The 21,789-nt window shown below is 31.7% G+C and overlaps 1 long non-coding RNA gene across 1 annotated transcript; it reads left to right on the forward strand.

Moving 5' to 3' along the window:
• Positions 1 to 2,315: 2,315 nt before the first annotated feature.
• Positions 2,316 to 3,374, forward strand: LOC134241531 (uncharacterized). The gene is made up of 3 exons (XR_009986680.1): positions 2,316 to 2,586; positions 2,847 to 2,920; positions 3,113 to 3,374. It is a non-coding gene; the product is annotated as an uncharacterized LOC134241531 (long non-coding RNA).
• Positions 3,375 to 21,789: the final 18,415 nt, after the last annotated feature.

Genomic DNA, 21,789 nt, shown 5'->3' on the forward strand with positions numbered 1-21,789 from the left:
AATTAGAATCATTTCAATGGATAGATTAAATCCGACTTAATCCCCCCTCCCACAAAATGAGTTAAAATAAAAGTTAATGGACATAATCCTGGGTATGCAGTAAAAAAAATTGTAAAAAAAAAGCAACTAGTAACTATCAGACAGGAGACAACAATATAAACGAGAAACAACAATATAAACGAGAAATGTGAAAATTAATAACTCCAAAAAGCTTATAGTTCTCTTTTAAAATAAATGTGTACGTATTTTGACAATAATTTTGAATGAAAAACATGCACGTATGTAGAAGTGTTATGAAGTGATGACGCATAGATATATTCATATGTGTATGTATACGCATGTTATATTTAACGATCGATGACAGTCTGAAAATCTCTATGTATACTGTACATAGATTTACGAATAAGTTACACCCAATACCGATTTTTGCGTATCTGTACCACACTAAGAAAGTATATATGTATAAACATAAACAAACAAGTAATCAAGTTTTATTTCATTTCTTGACCGAAGGAAACGTGTTAACCAAAGTCCAGAAAAGTATTGTCAGGTCCCGAAAGGTCGGTGTCCCGAATCTTCCCGGTCCCAAAACATCCATAATTCCCGTTGGGATACCTGTCGTCGGTGTAACACTTTCCCCAACTGCATCCTTTTATGATAATGGACTTATTTGTTCAATTTGTTTATCTACTACTCAACCCACTGCGAGTGTTTGTCGGAGCAAGCGTTTAATGAAGGCGCAGAATAAACAAAATTATTTGATTGGTTGAAATATTGTTGTGATTGACAGGTGGCGATACGTTAATTTTATTTATATCCACAACTTTTCCACTAATAAAAGTAAATCTCATAATATGAAAAGCCTTTCCGTAGCTTGTTCTTGTTGCTTCAAAAACTAGAGAAGACACGAGAACTTGAGTTGAGTGAAAATGTCATTTATTGACCAGATAAATGACGAAAGTGAACAAAAGCACATAAATATACAATATTACACACAATCATGTAAATTATAGCTGGGATAAGGCCAAATAATGAATAGTTTCAACTTAGATATGATATATTGCGACTTAGTGCTTATCCCAGCTATTGTTATATAATGATTACCAAGTTTGTGTAACAAGAACCCAGGTAGCACAAAACATTTTCAAAACATTTTATTGGTGTTGTAAAAAGGTTTTTTCGAAACATTTCAGACTAAACATTTTAAAAATGTTTTTAAAACATTTCCTCTTCTCATTATAACATTTTAAAAACATTTTAAAAATGTTTTCAAGAAGCTTATGATTAAATCCTTTTGGAACATTTTTCTAAAATATTTTTGAAACGTTTTAAAAATGTTTCAAAAGGATTGTTTAGCTTTCAAATATTAAAGATTTTTATATTACGTTTTAAAAACGTTCTAAAAACATGAAATGAAACATTCCTTTTCCATAAATCTGAAACATTGCATAAATACGTTTCTGAAACATTTGGAAGGAACATTGTCAAAATGTTTTTGAAACATTCTTAATTCATTTAAGGGTATTTATAGCTTCCAAATGTTAAAGATCTTATAAAATGTTTTAAAAACGTTCTTAAAACATGAAATGAAACATTCTTTTTCTGTAAATCGGAAACATTGCATATACGTTTATGAAACATTTGTAAGGAACATTTTAAAAATATTTTTGAAACATTCTTAATATCGCTGTTAGCTAAAAACATTCAATTCCGGACATTTTTCGGCCTAGGCAGTGAAAATGTTTATTTAAAACATTACCTAAAATAATTATTTTCACTACAATTGAAACATTTTAATTATAGTTTTTGTAACATTTTTTGGAAACATTTTCAAAATGTTTCTGAAACATTTATGTAATTGCGGCACAATTTAATTCATTTAGTAACTTTAAGAGTATGTTGTGAGAATGATTTTAGAACATTCAATTTAATGTGTTTTCTTTTTTTAAAGACTTAATTTTTCATTGCTGCTGTTATTTTCAAAATGTTCTTAAAACATTCAAATAATGTATGATTGCGATTTTCCTAAACTTTAGTTTATGAAGAAAAAAAAAGAATATATAGAAAGAATAGTGTTAAAATGAGGAATTGTAGTAATTGTTTAATTGAAAGATTTTTCCGGTATTTTATAATGATTTCTAGTTTGGGCTTATTGATTAAACAGACATGTAATTTATATAAAGTCCTTTGATTAAACAAATCAAAAAATCAATAAATGAAAGGATAGGCAAACAAAAAAATTTAGAATATAAATAAATGTATAAAATCATAAGCATTAAATAAATCTCTTAATGTCTTTTTTTTTTTAAAATGTCCTTCATCAAATCTATGATCCACTCCCAGAATTTTACTCTGAGGCATTAGATAGGGATTGGCACACTGGTCAGTTTCAGTGTCATGATAACCTATTATGCAATTCTCCTGCTGGGCAGCGCGTTACAGAGTATAGTGGTTTGCTGCTTATCTAGGCCAAATTTTGAATTCTGGTAAACAAGATGTGCGCGCTTACTCCGTGCCGATTTGAATGAGAAGACTTTGCATTATATAAACCACAATGATAACCTCGGGATTTATTAACTTTGAATGGTAAGAATTATTCCTTTATCATAGACTTTAAAAGATCTTTTAAAAATGGCTTTTATACTACCAGTCAGAGCATGATCAATTTATAACTTTGTACAAATGTATGTAGCAATGACAAAGCGTTAAGGTTATATACATGTATTTGATGTGAATATTTCATTCTTAAGGCAACACAATTATATCCTTGATTCAAGTATTCGTTGTCTTTGTGAAATGTTAATCATCAAACAATATGTTGATTTAGAAATGAAATTTCTTTACAGCATGGTGTTGGTTGCATCATCCGTATTTTCAAATTCCCACATTCAAAAGACCCGCCTTTGGTGAAGGCAAAGGTGTACGTAAATACTATTACTCTTCAATAATATTGTCATAGTAATTATTTTTCTGCTTTTTTCAATGCAAATGAGGAAAGAAATTAAATTTGAAATAATTATTTGAAATATTTTTTTATATATTTTCATTGATCATCTTAAGATACATTAGATATAGAACGCTGATACAAACACAATTTTCCTTATCTTTACAGATTGTGCTATTCTTTCCGAGGAGCAGATTCCTTATCAGCCTTTTCAGTGTATGTGAATCTAACTAAGTCTTATAGATCCGCCGCTCTGTTCTACCTATATAGTGAACATAGGATTTCTGTGATTCTGTTCTTTCAAAAATTCAGTGAATGGATTAGACGCCGTTTTCAACCTTTAAAAACCCGGTGACTTGAAAGAAAATGAATTAAAACTTGTACCGAGAATGGAATTTAAATGTGATTAACATATTGAATATGGGTTTGTATTAAAGGTTCAAAAATTAAATATATTTTGTGTTTATTTCTTTTCAAATATAAATATATCATCATTAAATGAGAAAAAGTAACATTACAGGAAAAATACTTTTGTAACGTTCGACTTAAATGTTTTTAAAAAGTTTTATAAACCATACAAATTAACGTGACTAAAACATTTTCGAAAATGTTTTTGTTACATTTAAAAACTAGAGGTACTGTGAGCGATGAGCTCACTAAATGATACCCCCCGCCTCCCATATGGTTATAACTGGTGAAAAAGTCCATGTTTTCCTGTGGCCGGGAAACCCAAAATATGTGTCGAATCAAAAAGTAAAACAGGAGGTGCACAATGGCAATATGTAATAAAGATTCTGTGAAAGTTTCATCAAATTTCATTCAGTGGTATGAGAGGAGTTGCGGATAAGAGATGGGTACCCCAAAGCGTAACAGACGGACGGACGGACAGACAGACAGACGGACGGACGGAAGGACGTACAGACGGACGGACGGAATTAACGATTACTATATACCCTCCCGCTTTTCAAGCGGGGGGTATAACAATGTTATGATAACATTTGTTGAAATATTTTATAAAATGTTTTAAAAACATTTAAAAAACCATACAAAATCACGTGATTAAAACATTGTTGAAAAATGTTTTTGTAACATTTTAAGAAAATGTTCCGGAAACATTTGCTGAAATATTTCACTAAAATGTTTTAAAAACGTTTAAAAAACCATACAAATTCACGTGATTAAAACATTATTGAAAATGTTTTTGCAACATTTTAAGAAAATGTTCTGACAACATTTTGCTGAAATATTTCACTAAAATGTTTTAAAAACGTTTAAAAAACCATACAAAATCACGTGATTAAAACATTTTTAAAAATGTTTTCGCAACATTTTGAAAATGTTTTAAAAACATTTTAAAAATGTTTTTGTGTTAGCTGGGAAGGTGGCGTGAACAAAGAGGTCACACAGCATGCTAAATGCTTGATCTTATACAATGAAGAAAAAATCTATACAACAAAAATTTAACAATCAAAAATTTCTTTTCAAATATTTATATAATATGGGAGGAGGATGGGAGGTGGCGGTAAATTGACTTCACCTCGTGTTTCTGCAAAATTGAATTAATTGAGCACTCGATCCCGATCAAGCCGAACCCGATCCAAACATGAGTTCGATCCCGATCCAGTCGACCCCAGTACATAAAATTCAATAACTGCAATTTTAATTTAAATAAGTCAAACACAATGTAAAAAAGATTGCATATAAAACATTTTATGAAACATAAAATTTTATTTATCTCTTAGCGTATTTTACAAGGAAAAAGATATCAATGAAAAGTTAACACAAATCACAAGTAGATGTCCTAGGAAATAACATAATTATGAATTCAAATCTTCATTACGCAAACAATAAAACAATAACTTACTGCTGTAATCGATATCTAGGAAGGTTTTTTGAAGAAAATCGTTTTCCTTTACTGTGTTCACTTCTACCAGAAAGGCGTTTTTCTTTTCACAATTTTCCTAATATGAAAAAACCCCTCATTTGTTTTGTTGAATAGGAAATTTAAAACACACGGTGCTGTTATCAAAATACTAATTGCGTTACCATAAAAGTGCATGGAGAATAAGCAGTTGAAATTTATGCATCATTAAGTTTGATTTCTGAAATTTTTAAGAAAACACTGATTAGTTAAAAAGAGTTTCACTAAACTTATAATTTCATCGAAAATGTTTTGAACACTTCGAGATATCACCGTTACACCGAAGTTTTAGACTTAACAATAAATTAGTGTTTATCCGATGATTCTATATTTATACCGTTATACATCGTAGATACATGTGAGTTTACCTGGGAAAGTGTTGAGCAAAGGAAACCATTTGAAAATCAAATTGAGGTTTTTCTGAAAAGTTTTTTTCTCAATATTTTGTGGATGTTTTAAATATATTAGAAATACTTTTACAATATTTTAGATATATTTTTAAAAATATGGTATATATATTTTAACAATATTTTATACCTGTACATGTTTTTACAATATAATAGACATATTTTTCCAAAAGGTTGTACATGTTTTTAAAATATGTAATATATATGTTATATACATGTATGTTTTACAATGTGATTTACGCAGGTATGTTAAGGTTACAACCAAATATTTTTCCTTGCCTATGTGATATGACGTCAGAGTATGACGTGAACTTAAGTGATGACAATTTCTTAAAAATTGGTACGTAAGTATGATTTGAGGTCGTAAAAATGAATGAAAATATGCAGAGGCAAAATATAAACGGTATCTGAGTCTATGTATTTATCATAGGGGTTATATACGATACCTGTGACGTCATAACTGTTGATCAGTATTAGCAGAGTGACAGTGAAACGTTACGATAATTCATGTCAACAAAACACATGAAATCGGAGTTTAAAAGCATTTAGAATGAATATCATATGTGATTCATATGGGAATAAAGCTTATGAATAAGGTATGTCAATATAATTCTACAATTTCTTCGTACAACAACAGCAGACAGTGTATTTACTTGCTGATTAGCCTTTCCTCTTTCTGTCGTAACAAAAAAGCTGAAAAAGTTTAACACTACCCAGCTTACTTTGAAACTTAATTTTTGTTTCCCTCTAACGTTTTTATTCTTTTGTTTTTGCATAGTGCTACTAGAAACGTATGGTTAACGGGAATCGATGCATTTTTTTCGATCTTATGATCAAAATGTAAAAATTTTTGGGAAGGTTTTGTCCGAAAGTTTTGAATGATCATTTCTATGATAGAACAGTCGAATTCTATTACCACTTTTCTAGATACTAGATGTTTTACATAACTATAAATACCAATTGAAATTAATTATCCCTTGGGTGGTGTTTTCTTATTATAGACGGCACGTGGTGGCGTCGTGGTGTGGTAGTTCCTGTATTTTAAGTTCAATTGAAGTCTTTAGAATGCATTATGATAGCAAAAGTTTTATTCATGACTTTTCCGGTATATTAATGTTACATATTAATAAAAAAGTGTAGCTTTTTACAATATGTTAATAATTTAAAAAACATATATTATACATGTTTTTGTAAAATATCTTACATGTTTTTACAATATGTAATATGTACCTTTGCATCGTTCCAGGAGCTTGTGGTTTTATTGAAAAGATAACAATGGCCATCAAAAGGCAGCCAACCACCAGGGCAAACTGAAAAAAAAAGAAATATTTATCTACATTTTTTTGATAAGAAAAGGTTCTTCAATGGATAAATAAGCAAAAAAAAAAAAAAAAAAAAAAAAAAAAAAAAAAAAAAGGGAAATAGAGAAATAGAATGTAAATTCTTGAAATGAAACCATGTTATCCAATTTCATTTTCCTTATATAAACAAGACTTAACAATAAAGGTGATTAAAATTAGACTTAGTCAATGAGAAGCATAGGCGAGCTACTGCGTTAACGTTCTTCACTGTTTGACGTTTAATTATTTTTATTGTTACATGTATCATTTCTTTCTGGACAAATGAGTTAATGGGTTGAGTACAAATGAGATATAATTTACCCATTCAGTATATATAAATTGGACACGATGAAAAGCTTTATATATGTTAGTTAAGGGTGATATTGGCACGACATAGATTGACTTATGTTGGGTCATTGGTTGCTATCGATTAATTGACTGCCGTCATGAGAAATGGGCCCTTATCTTTTGACGTCACAATGCTCAGAAAACGACGTCAAAGTCGCGGTATTGTAAACACGCAAGTAAATTTTGTTGACTGTATTTTGTAAACAAGAAATAAAATTGAATTTCAAAGCGTAACAAAAATTTGAAACTTGATGCGGACATTTTTAATAGGTATATGATATATTTACAATTTAGTACGTAAATTTATTCATAATTGTGTTTATGTATTTAACTTGATGTAGATATACGGGGCACTGGACATACACGTTACTAGCTATGGAACAGCGATCAAAACGATGTCTATGCATGACTAAATTAAAGATGCTGCATATTTGTTTTCTGAGCAATTTACAAACGCTTAATTGAATTTTGAATTCATGTTAAGAAGTCTTAATATCAAAAGTTATATTCCATATACATGTATATTTTTTTCAGAGAGAGAGAGAGAGAGAGAGATCTATGCATATAGTAATTACCGTTCTTATTAGCACTACTTTTTCTCTGAAAAATATATACTATCATTTAAAACCTATTTAGCCATTTCAATTTTAATCCATAGTAAATCATGCTTATATACCCCGATAGCCAGCCTTCGGTGAACTGTCATTTTTAAAATGTGTGTAAAAGAAGGGAGGGATGGGGGGGGGGGGGTGAGAAGACAAGACAAAAAATCTTCGAATAAAAAGACCGGTAAAAGTTAAAGCTAAGAAACATAATCCCTCTTTGATTGAATAAAGATACTGGTAACATGGGAGATCCAAACCTTTTACATAAACAATAATTTTTTTTTTACTAAATTAACAGTAATAGCTATAGAATATGCCAAGGGGAAAAAATACGGATGATGGGGATGCCATAAAAATTTTGCAAAAACTAATTTAAAATGATCAAATAAATACATTCAAAGGAGTTGTATGGTAGAAATTACCATTGTTTCAAATTTCTGAAATTGTTCCGATGAAATGCATATATGAATGAATGAAACCCCACTGGAACCTATTTTGCAATATGTTAAGAAATTAAATACAGCTATTGTAGACTTTTCCCAAAAGCATTTTACCCAATGTTGAAGAAATAAACAATATTACATCGACAGTGATATTATGAATGAGGATATTTATAAACCAAAAGGGGAAAAAATATTGCTATGAGCAAAAAGACGTACGAATTTCTGGATAACATCAAATACATCACTGAAAGAGCAAAAAGTATTTGACAAATTGTTATGGGTGTAATTTTCAAAAGTTATGAAAATGTTTAAAATTTTTAAAAACTTTAATGAGCGTGAAATATATATCACTGACTATTCATGATATGAAATAAATAAGTCACATTTTGCGTTGAAATCTTCAACTCTGATACATGTATAAAAATACCCGGCATATCTCGACATTAATTTCTTAAAGTTCCGAGATAAGACGTTATTCATAATCCTAACATGACTCTACGAAGAGTAATTAATAAACAAACAGAAATTTTTCTTCTTTTAAATAAAATATTGGCCATTACAGTCGCAGGCAAGTAGCAACGAAGGTTGGGCTGTGCATTGAAAGTCCGCCCCCCCCCAACCTACACACACACACACCCTCACACACACACACACACACACACACACACACACACACACACACATACACACTTTTTGTTGCATCATATAGTAAAATTCGTGCACTATATGGCAAAAGAATAAGGCACAGTATAATGCTTGATTAAGAAAAATTGATACTGAAAGAAGACTGAACCTAACCAACCCCCCCCCCCCCTACCCAACGGCGAAATTGGATTCGAGCTTCGACACACACACCTTTTTTTTTGATTGAGTAGGTTTTTTTAAGGTAGATTTATTTTTTTTTCCTAAATGAACCCCCCCCCTTTCTCAAAGGAGTTGTGTGGGGACAGGCGAAGGTACAAGTCAAATTGTTTGTTTTTTTTATTTTGATATGTTTGGTATGTTCTGAAGTAATATCTAGCGGAAATGGCTCAAGCCTAAATATTTTCAGCGAACGAGAGTCAAATTAGAGCGGTATACTATTACTTATTACACACTTAGTAATAAATACAGGTTTTTTGCATATGCGATATGGCTGACGTCACAATAGCCGTATCAGCCCTGCAGGGCTGATATGGATTTGGGGGCTGATATCCGTATCAGCCCTGCAAATCCATATCAGCCCTGCAGGGCTGATACGGCTATTGTGACGTCAGTATCACACCCTTAGTAAATTAAACCACAATAACAGTACTTGTGATCATACACAATTTTTGGTGGGTTCATATTCTCTTAATTTTAACTTTTTGAAAATAAGGTTAATCTTAATTTACAAATACATGTAATACTATAGATTATTTTCAAATAACTACGGATCAAGTGCATTGAAATAGAAGTAGAAACAAACCCAAATCGTATGAAACATTAAACTATGTACATGCATGATTATTTACTTATTTTCTTCTCAATTGAATGTGTTCTGTATTTTATTACTAACTATGTAATAAATATAATAAAACATACCCTTTTCCACATCACATCCTGTATCAGCCCTCGACCAATATCAGCCCTCGGGCCTTCGGCCCTCTGGCTGATATTGGTGTCTCGGGCTGATACAGGATGTGATATGGAAAAGGGTATGTATTATTCTCTATTTAATTAACAGCATCGCCTCATACAAAAAAGCATTAACGAATGTTGGACGTAATAGTTCATTATTGGATAAGACAATCGCATCGAAATGTGAAAAACTTATAAGGTATCAAGTTAATTAGCCATTGTCACGGAGGAAAATGAATAGATGACCGTTCGTGGCCGTTAAAAAAATTGTTTTGATTGTCAAGGAAAATTTGGTGGTTTAAAGTGCCCACAACTGAAAAAAATATAGCTACCCCCCCCACCCCCCACCCCAATGGAATGGCTTCCTAAGGGCCTGCCGTTCTTGCGTAAAAATATATAAGTATTCATTCATTTTCAAATAGATTTCATCAAAATTTAGCACAATTCCAATCCCTTTCATTAAATTAAACAATATTATACATAAATCATTCTTTTGAGATCATAGTAGCGGTCCTTGTAAGAATATACAAATGTTGTCTTTAAGTGAAACAGGGTACAGACGCCACAAAATTAAAAAAAAGAGTTAATGTGCAGAAATATTTCTAAACGATTTAATTGTGATTTACTTTTTAAAAAAAATAAGTTGAAAGACGGTTTGAAATTGAGGTATAAATTCAAAGAAAGTTTCAATTTAAAGTAAGGTACGGTATATAAATCATTCAGCTTCATTTGTCCTTTATTAGCCTATTTACTACGTTTCTACTCCATAACTAAGACAGGCGAAGAAAATGAATTGTATAAACAATGGAAACTTAGAGCTTTAAACATTTTAAATAAACTATTCAAAAAACGTAAAAATTTTAAAATCCGCTTTCATGGAAGATTGATTGATTGATTGTACATATGTATGTTGTTTAACGTCCCTCTCGAGCATTTTTTCACTCATATGGAGACGCCAGCACTTGCCGATGGAGAGCTGCAAATTTTGTCCTATATTCGGCACTCAGGGCCATTGAGCAGAGAGGGATCTTTTTCTTGCCAGCACCTACTGAGACATGGGAACTCGGTTTATACGGTCTCATCCGAAGGACCGGTCTCCACGTCCCACAGTGGGATTCGAACCCGCGACGTAAGGATTGACTCCTTACTTCCTTGCATGGAAGAAGGGAACGTATATTTTTTCATGAATGTTTATAAAGGAATAAACTTTTTTAAAAACAAGTTTACATATCTTGGCGTATCTGAATTTATTATTTCTCAATTGAATTCTTCGGTGTTACAGAAAATACATGGTGTTTTTTTTTTTTACCGTAACAGTTACAGGGAATAAAGTTACGTGTGTGTGTGCTAGTGAGTGGATGCTGTCTCATAAGATTTTTTTTTAAATATCAGGATCGATGTGCTTTTTGCAAGGGGTGGCCCGTTTTGCGCGCGGTGTCCCTCTAAATCGGATTCTCTCTCTCTCTCTATATATATATATATATATTTCTTTTAATCTTTAAGTGTTACAGGTGCTTTATATATTTTATAAATTGAATTAGATTATTGTATATAAGAAGAATAAATTATATGGATAGAAACAAATACTATTTTCCTACTGATTATGTTATAAATCGTTCCTAGATTCTGCCCCCCCTTTTTTTTTTTTTACGAAATTACCATATCTGCTCTAAAATTAGCATGAAAATAGTAATAACATACAATATCCCTTAGGAATAGTTAGGTACTAGTCGCTTGGAAGAAAAAAGTTAAATACTTTCTCAGTTGTTAATTCTCAAAACGATTGATGTTATTTAAATAACATGTAATTTCAAGAGTTTTTGAAAATTGAATTAGACGCAGGCGACGTCATTACATTTTCACCGAGTAACGTCAAAGTTATTTTTGGAGCGCCTCACTAAAATGCTCATAAAATAAGGAAAAAAGGAAATATTTTCAAAATTTATGTATATTTGCATTCAGAAAGAGTCCGGCTATCAAAATTTACCAAAAAGTCAATTTGTGAAAATTTGACCTTAAGGGCCCTTTTCTCGTGACGGCAGTCAATTATTAGTTGCCTGCCTTATTGTGATGGAAGGCTAATGTTTCTGAATTGTGTGGGGTTTTTTTTATTTCACATAAGTATAAAAGAAAAGTTTAATTGTACATGTCCTACATGTTACTGACCAACATACTACTAAGAACTTGTTACTGACCAACATTTATCTAAGGCAACTGTGATTATGATAATCAAAAACAGTTCTCATTTCAATAGCATTTAGGGTGACCAAACATTTCATAGGTCAAATGCTAAAGAAACAGGTGTCAATCACAATGAGCTTTTCAATGAGCACTGATGGTTCAAAATTGAATGCCAATTAGTAATTGGTCTTATTTAAAATAATAGCTGATTACACGTACTTACATTCAATAAAAAAGTAAATATATACATAAAATCCTTTTGCTTATGCAGACAAACCCCTTTAGTAAATTTGAATGACTAATTACCAGAAAAGTTTATTTGCTTAAAAATATGTTTATCAAATCGATCATAATTGAAGGATCTTTACATTTTTTTAGATATCCCTCATTTCGCAATGGCTCTGAATGTTGAGTACAGGATTAAAGAATAACTGCACTTAAGCTATGAGAGTTGGATACCGATGTTTTGCGGAAAATGAATTTCCAAAATTCATTAAATTTATGTTTAATAGGTATTAAACAATGTCTAAAGAGGAGGTTTTGGTATATTATTACATGAAATTATAAAATAATGCCATACGACACTAGCTTTTAAGACGGGAATCTTATAGTTTTGACATATTTCTATTGTTATTCATATATATACGAGTTTTCAACGAGGTTGTTTTCATCGAACCGCAGTTTGTCCATCGGTCTAATTTGCACAGAAAATGTATTTTAATTTAAACTTATATATATCCAAAGAACAACGTTGGCCAAGTTGCTGCTCATATCAAATTTAAAAAAAATGTCCCCAAACTAGGGTCAAGAGAGCTACTACATTAACCGGTCATCGAGCATCATCGATTGATATTATAATCACCATACTCACGTGACATTCTGCTGTTCGATACGCTAACGCTTTCATTGAATATTTCATTGTGTTTAAGTTTCTGTTATGACTTTATTTATCGTACTTCCAACTTCAAACTATGGGAGATTTCTTTGCAAATTTTAATATTGTTTGAAGATAAAATGACTCTTTTTGCATTTAGGGTCAGACGACACGTTCCTCAAAAATATATAATTTTTCCTAAGAATTTGTCATTGAAGTCTAGGTACTTAAACAAGTTTCCTCACAAAAAATTAAGGTACCTTAAAGTTTACCAAGCATTTGGACAAGATACCACAAGTCATATTTCTTACATAACTCTAATGTAACCCTTATCGGTAATCTTCTAAATGGCCTATATCACAATTTTTTGTTTACTAATATTTAAAAACATTTGAAAACGATATAGAAATCAGAAGAGAATGACAAATTGGAATGTTGTTGATATAATACCAAGAGATACAAAACATAAATTTGAGGAACGTGTCGTCTGACCTTAATTAGGGTTGTATTGAAAGAATTCTGGTATTGACATTGTAATTAGTAATTACATGTTCAGGCTTCTGTTGCCTCTGTATTATGGTCTTCAGGGCGAGTCATTTACCCCATCACTTAATATTAGAATCAGTTATTAATTTTGCACGGTAAAATCACATGATCTCTCTGTCTCTTCTCCATTAAATTCGTAGTGCTAAAATATCTCATTTGCTAACGTGTTTACATTTCACAATCATGCGATTTAAATGTCTCTGCCTATTTGCGGATACCTTAGATTCGAAAGTGGCCCCATTCAAATTTCCGGAATTTCAGGATTTTTATATGTTTTTCTTGATTTCATTGTATGTAATTATAGAAATATGTATGACAAAAAATTCAAGAGATAAATATTAAAAGCATATGCTTGCACATTAATTATATGTTAATTTAGAGAGACATTGCAATGTTAAACTTAAATTGGATAAGTGAAAAGGTTCAAGACGACGTAATTTAGTGCACTCATTCTTTGCAATCCTCCCTCGAAAAGTGTTGGCGTCTCTATATGTGTGAATTTTTCTATAGACGTAAATTCTGCAAACAAACAATGTCATATAAACAGATCTGAAACGAGTGCAAGTAACTTACCTGTACCATCATCTTTGAACCAGTACTCCCAAGAAGATGACTTTGCCTGTACGTCTAAAACTTTTTCATTAAAACCAGATTTCAACAGATAACAAAGGGAGCGCATTTCGCTATACACAAGTCCTACACATGATGACCTAAGCTGAAGACATTGCATGGAACATTCTGCGCGACTCCTGTTTTTGATAGATTTTGAGTAGAATTTTGGTTCGCCGATTGGAAGGGTGTCTTCTAAAGAAATGTTTCTTATGAATTGTCCGTCAAAGAGACAAGGACTGGAGAGCTTTCGAAAGATGTCCAAGCAAGAGAATATGATGACACTATATTTAAACATTTTTTGACACGGATTTTTCGAAAAAAAGTTAAGTTTGATATCTTAGACAATGACCTTCAATATCAGGCCTTGAAAAAATATTTTATAAATTTTAACGTACGTATTTAAGATTAACGAAATTCTCTTTTTTATGCCATCCGATCGTTTGATGCAACTTATATATTTTCAGATAGTTTTTCCATAATATTATAAGGACTTGTAAATATCGAGACATCAATCATACTTGCAGTTAATTAAGTGGTAACAAAATAGGTGTTACTGTTGATCCTTTGCACTTAACGATACATAAACCAAACATTTTTAACGGAAATTATACAGATAATATACCATTAAGATGAAAGCATTTATATTTGGAATATTCTTTTAAATAAATAATAGGTTTTAAACAAGATATGTTTGTGAAACAATATACGCCCGGCGGCAACAAAGTTAAAAAAAACATATTTTTAGCATATAGGTCACAGTCAAGGTCACAAGGTAATTGATTTTGGTGTCATTTGAAAGAACTTAATTAGTGGAGTATGCTTACCAAATATGAAGTCTCTATCTTTCATTGTTCAAAAGTTATGATGAATGTTCAAAAAAGCTATTTATAGCATATAGGACACAGTCAAGGTCACAAGGTCATTGACCTTGGAGTCATTTAAAAGAACTTAATTGGTAGAGTATGCGTACCAAACATGAAGTCTCTATCTTTTATGGTTCAAAAGTTAAAGCGAAGGTTGAAGTTTGCAGAAAAAAATGTTTTTAGCATAAAGGTCACAGTCAAGGTCACAAGGTCATTGACTTTGGGGTCACAAGGACATTGACCTTGGTGTCATTTAAAAGAGCTTCATTAGTGGAGTATGCTTACCAAATATGAAGTCTCAACCATTCATGGTTCAAAAGTTACAGTGAAGGTTAAAGTTTGCAGACAAACAGACAAACAGATAAACAGACAAACAGACAGAAAGACAGACAGGACAAAAACAATATACGCCTCGGATAATTCGATCCGGGCGCACAAAAATCTTTATAAAACTTATATCATGAGTGTGTGACCTTTAAAAACAAACGTTAAATATATTATATTCCAGAATGCCATAATAAAAAAAAAATAGTCAAAGCAGGTAATGAACCAGGTAGTTTAACCTTTCTTGAAATGTTACATAAAAGCGTCTGAAAAACTTAAAAACTAAAATGAACCCCCGGTGTCTCGTGCACATAATTTTTGTGAAGATATTAGATTGGTGCATACATGTGTTAGAGAGCTGTTAAATAATTTTTAAAGGCCTTTTACCTTATTCGGTTTAGATGAGGATATCAACCTACACAATAATGGATATCGAAGTGATCTGACACAACATTTAGCTTTGATATATATGGTAGATTCTACTTTTAAAGAAGTATATGAACATGTACATCAAGATATATCTGATATTTTAAATTTGACGAGACCATGATTATAATTTGAGATAAAAGGTAAGAATGTCTGTAAAAGTCAAAGATTAATTTATTGATAAATGTTGTTTTACGTCCAATTCGAGATTATTTTATCAAAGACACGTCACTATATTTCAGTAAAGGGTCTCAAATGTTTACCTTTGCTCGGCACTCAGGGCCATTGAGCAGTGAGTAGTCTTGATATTGCTAACGCCTGCTGTTACACTGGGCCTCGGTTTTTAATGTCTTATCCGAAGGACCTGCAAATTTCACTTCTAAGTTCGGAATGAGAAAGAAACAGTTGTTTCCTTATTTGACCGATTAAGGCCACTCTCGACCTCCCGATCACGAAGCAACTCCTTTAAGATAATGATATTCAATTGTATTGTATCGTATTGTGGATATCAATAATGAAACTAAGCGATCACTTCCCTTAATCATGACCTGTACTCGTTTTGTACTTTTCTGAAATTATTACAGCAATAATCCGCCTGATTTATTAACCAGAACTCAACTACACTCTATTATGTTATTTTTCTAAAATTGCAATTAATTCTGTTCACACTTAAAGTTACAGTGCATATTCACTTTAACATCTAGCAGGGAAGCAAAAAATGACCTAAAGGTCTTGAAGTTAATAAGGTTTTATTTGTACACTTAATTGGTAAAGCATAATTCTGTTTGCAATATTGTGCTACTATTAATCATCTCTGTTTGGATTATAGTCTATAATTTAGTATTCAATTTTGAACCAGTAAAAATACATAAAACTGAATATTAGATGTTTTTGAAATCTTTGTATTGTTCTCGTCTTTGAATAATTTTCTAATTGTGATATCTTAAAAGATATATATATAATCGAAGTTAATATTCTTTAATAATCTCTGTTTTTACACAAAACATTTTATCAAACATCTAAATACTTAAAAAAAACACAGTGTACTGTAAACCAACTTTTATTCGCGTGCGAGAAATTTTCGCTCTTTTCGCGAGATCCTCGTCATCGCAAATATTTCTCTAAAGTGTATGTGTCTATTAACAACAGATCCAAAAAGGTTTGATCGCGAAAATTAATCGTCCAAAACAAGTTTATCCCTGGTTAATCGCGAAATAAAGTCGTTGCGAATAAAAGTTGGTTTACAGCATATAGCATTTTCGAAGGAAACATTAGGGAGCAGGTGATGCATTTCCTTGCACGTTTTGTCAATTATCTATCCTAAATATACAATGAAGTAAATTTTGTTCAGGCATCAAGAAGTAAACACCTCCCGTAAACAAATCAAATTCATCTCTTAACGCAGATATGAGGTTACATGAGCATTATTTATCTCAGTTGTCATAATTTTTATTTCATTTAATAGATCATTTTCATGTAGGGATAAAAGGGTATAGATCTCAGTGACAGGAATTTAAGATGATCTTAAAAATATTTATATTGAAAATGTACCAATTATCAATATTAAATAGGAAACTGAAAATGATAAGAAAATGTATTTTAATTAAATAAAATATTCAGAGATAAAGGTCAGTATTCGAGCTCTAAAATTTATTAAACATTGCAAAATAGCAGCGAAACAAACACAGACCTCCTAAACAGCAAAAAAAAAAAAAAAAAAAAAAGAATCAGGCGTCAGGAATGGTGAAGGAACTCAAAATCATTTTCATATTATCTCTTAATATGCTGAGCCCTGCCTTTTAATATTGATTTGTTTGTTGATTAACATTCGTATATATAAGTAAAGACGATGGTAGTTATGATGATACTAAACGAATTCAAATGCCATTTTATAACTGTAAAAAGTGATACATGTAAGTAAATTAAAAGAAAATCTATATTAAAAGCTAAAACTAATAGCAATTGAACTTGTATATCTTGGCATGCACTTTACAGAAAACCACTTATGGAATAAAATTTACTTTTGTAATGCACAATATTAAGAAAGACTCATTTAAAGATAAAACACCACCCCACCCTCCACCCCCCCTCCAAAAAATATAAAAATAAAAACAAAATTGTTATTTCTATTACAATAAATTTATTAAGAAATGAATATATAAATAAAACATGCACATACACACACACACACAAACATTTTACTTTCCTTTAGTAAAAAACATTTTGAAATACTTTGTTAGATTACGGAATGTGTTTGTTGAAAGCCGAAAAGCTTTTGAAAAGCAGGCAAGATGTGGACAATGGCGTTTATTTCTAAGTTTAATTTTAGATAAACTTACATTTTTTTTTAAATTGCACATTTTCTTAAATTCTTATCAGTTGTTCATTGATTATGGTTTTGACATCTACTTCTGATAGCACAAGATGAAACACGACCTTTAAGTCCGGTTTAATGGTGGCTTATAGGTCCTTAATGGTCGTTTAATGGTTGTCTTTAAGTCACCATTAAGTCACCATTAAGTACCTTTAAGTAACATTTACACCACCATTAAGTTACCATTAAGCCAACTCAAAGTCCTTAATGGGTGCATAAATGTAGCTTAATGGTGGCTTACAGGTCCTTAATGGTAACTTTTAGACCACCATTAAGTCACCATTAAGCTACCATTAAGCTAGACTTACAGGTGCTTAATGTCCAAACTCCATTAAGCTACCATTAAGCTACCATTAAGCCACCATTAAGCCACCATTAAGTCACATTACGCAGTCGATAATATTGTTTATATGGGTGAAAATTTATTTTTATAGTGATTTGTTATCAATATTATAAATGTAGAGTTCGCACATATCTTGATTTGGTAAAAATAATGAAAAAGAACGAAATTCAAAATTCAAAAAAAAAAAAACGCCATTTTCGGGGCGCGATCCCATGACCTTAGGATTGCAAGGCGAACGCCTTATCCATTAGGCTATCGCCGCTCTTGACAATATGTGGAAAATATTAAATATTTAACCTATATTTTTTTCAAAGTTTGTTTCGACTTGTAAAGGTATTTAATAGTATTTTGTTGAACATTTCCAAAAGTCTTGAATTGATTTATTAATCAAAATATAAACAATTTTATTTGTGGATCTTTTTGAAAGGCTTATAACACATTAATATTTCTACACTGAGTTCGGCTTTTAGATTGATGTAATGTGATTGAGTTCTTCGCTCTGTTATTCGAAAATTTTCGAAATGTAAACATTAAATCATGATTGAAAATAAATTAATTATAGATAAAACACAAAAATCTATCATCGAAAAAAAAGAGGAAAAAACAAATTCTACTATTATTTTTAATATACTGCGGATATTAACGGTTTCTGTGTCAACAATTTAGTGACAATCCTCGCGTAAGAGTTACCTGGTTAATTACGTTTAGGCCATAATAAATAAATTGCTAGATTCTCATCCGAATATTTTTAAAAATCGAGGCGGGTGGGCGGCTTTTATTTTAATTTTTTTTTCAGCAGATTTTTTATTGACCAGGTCAATCGGTGTAATTTTAACTACAGTACCCGAATAAAAGTCATAGTAAAGGTTCAACTATCTCTTACTTCACATCATCACCAATCTTTTTCAACCAATGACCTTTGTTTAAAATATATATGCATGTACCATATTACAGGAATTACCATCTTTTCAGCTGTCAAAATCATGTCGACTTTCGCAGGATTTAAAACAAAAGTAGAATGGTAGATAAATACTGATCCCTAGAGAATTAAGACTAAGAAAAACAGAAATAAAAAAAATCGAGGCGGAGGTATAAAATCTGGGCGGGCGGGGATGAGAATCTAGGAATATTTATGTTCCCCAAACGAAGTTGGGGAACATTTTGTTTTTACTCTGTTTCTTATTATTATTATTATTTTTCTTCTTCTTCCTGGGTACTTTTTTGTCCTGGAGTGATCCTGTAAACTACACATCCGACTTAGGTAAAACCTTTTTAGGGTCAGTAGGCATATTATGTAGATTTGCGGAACGAAGGTCATTTTGCGCGCACGTGCTTGCAAGAGCGTGCACGTGCAACACGTGAAATGACCGATTTAATTGATATAGGCGTAACTTTTTACATTTTTGATGAAATGCTTTGAAACTCATAATATAAGTATATATTAGAAGCACAGACAATATGACATGGTCAAAATAGCAAAATGGCACGCGCATGCACGTGCGCTTCGCTCTGATTGGCTGAAACTAAAGTCTCAATATCTTTCTTGTTTTTTTTACAAAATCCTTTGAAATTTTGAACATAACCATGCATTAGGATATCCTACAACATGATATATAGCAATGATCATGAAACCACGTGCGTGCACATGCGCTGCAATCTGATTGGCTTAAACTTTAAATAGCTATAACTCCCTTGGTTTTCAACCAAATAGGATGGGATTTGGAATATCGATAAATATAATGGACTTCTACAAGAAGGTATGGTCACCATGCACATGCATACAGGTGCTTGTACGTGCGCTGCAATCTGATTGGCTGAAACTTTAAACAGCTATAACTCCCTTGGTTTTCAACCAAACGGGGTGGGATTTAGAACATAGATAGATGTAATGGACTTCTACAAGAAGGTATGGTTACCATGCTCATGTATGCACATGCGTGCACGTGAAATGAGTAAAATCAAATATACACTTCAATGAGCGTATTTTTTAAATACATTTGGATTAAATACTTTAATATTTAGTATATTAAAATATATAGATTGTGTAGACAAGATGATATGGTCATTAAGCACATGTATTCACATGCACACGCGTGCAATGCTAAAATTTGAATGAACTTGGTACATTTCTGGGTAAACGTTGTTAAAGTCTCAAATGCTTAGAGTTTTGCTTATTTAATGAAGCTTACAGGGAATATGGCACCAAAAGGGAGTTGGGGAGCGTTTGGGGAACATCTGTAACGGTCCCCGTTACAATTAGCACTAGTTTTATTATGGCCTTGCAAAAACTTTTTTTAGAATATCATATTCAGTTTCAATTCTTTTTGTATCATAATGGGTATCAAAATAATTGACTTTTTACGATGAATCATAATTTTTAATTTGTTATATGCTTGCGTTAAATTTAAATTTTGTAAAAATAATTGATCATTAAAATCTGTCAGTGTACCTTGTGTATGTATAGTTTCCTGTTAGTTTACCGGGGACGGGGGGACACCTAATTAAGGTCTATTGTCTGACCAGTCGGTTTACTGTACACTGATCATCTGTTAATCTTACCCCGTTTCTCAATGTGTATACATCTGGTCGGATGTCATGTTTAGTCTGATCGGCCGTTCCTCTGAAAATCGATTTTGAAATAACAATCATTGAAGACCGACTAGATTTTGACAGATACTTTCCTCTGCATTATTAAAAAAAACAAATTAATTAGAATTATTCATGATGTAAAAGCCATTAAAAGTTTTCATGGTAAAAGTCAATCTTTGAAAACTAAACATTTGTATACCAGTAGCCCCCCCCCCCCCTCCAAAAAAAAAGGACAGAGATTTTTTTTTTTTCATGAGATTATATAGTTATATTCCTGTGAATTCTGTAGCGGAATGTTTCTTTTAACACGTGAAATAAAAATACCATTTTGTTTTAAAAAAGTAATATATATTTTGTGTTCCTGAATATAGATAATTTTTATCATCCATTATCCATCAACTCATTATGGTGTTCAATTGCAGACTTAAGATTTTTTAAAAACACTAACACCTTGGGCCTCTATAATTTATTTCAAAACCCTTTGAAAACCCATATTTTATATAATTAGCAGCATATTTGTCTGGATATGGTTGCAAGTATACATTTAACTTTTCCACATTAATAGGGGAATTTCCTAGGGCCCATATACGTTGTGGTCTTGGGGTTTGGGTTGGGTGTGACATAAGGGGGCTAACTTGGGGATTCCCCTGCAGTGGTCCCCTTGGGTAACTTGTGGACTTACCAACATAATTAGATTGAGGGCACAAATATTGCGAATGACTCCCAGAACATTTAATACACTTGTGCATGTACTGGTAAGAAGGTCTGTCACAATGACCCTTGAAGTTGAAATTATAGCACTTGTTGTAGGCTGGTCTGTTAAGTTTAATTTTTTAGTTTAGTTTAATTTTTAGTTTAGATTGTGGGGATGATGACATTAACATCAACCAAAACTTATAGTCTACTTTAGACCAATCTATGGTGGGATCGATACTGCGGCGAAGTCGAAACTGCTCGTCATATTTCTTACATCCCAAATCCCCCTCCCCACATCTTGATGCCCCGAGTCTTATGTCATGTAAATATTTCAGCAAACCCTGACAAGATTCT

This window comes from Saccostrea cucullata, unplaced genomic scaffold (assembly GCF_032062105.1).
Source record: "Saccostrea cucullata isolate Sc308-1 unplaced genomic scaffold, CSIRO_AGI_Scuc_v1 ctg2772, whole genome shotgun sequence".
In the NCBI taxonomy this organism is placed as follows: domain Eukaryota; kingdom Metazoa; phylum Mollusca; class Bivalvia; order Ostreida; family Ostreidae; genus Saccostrea; species Saccostrea cuccullata.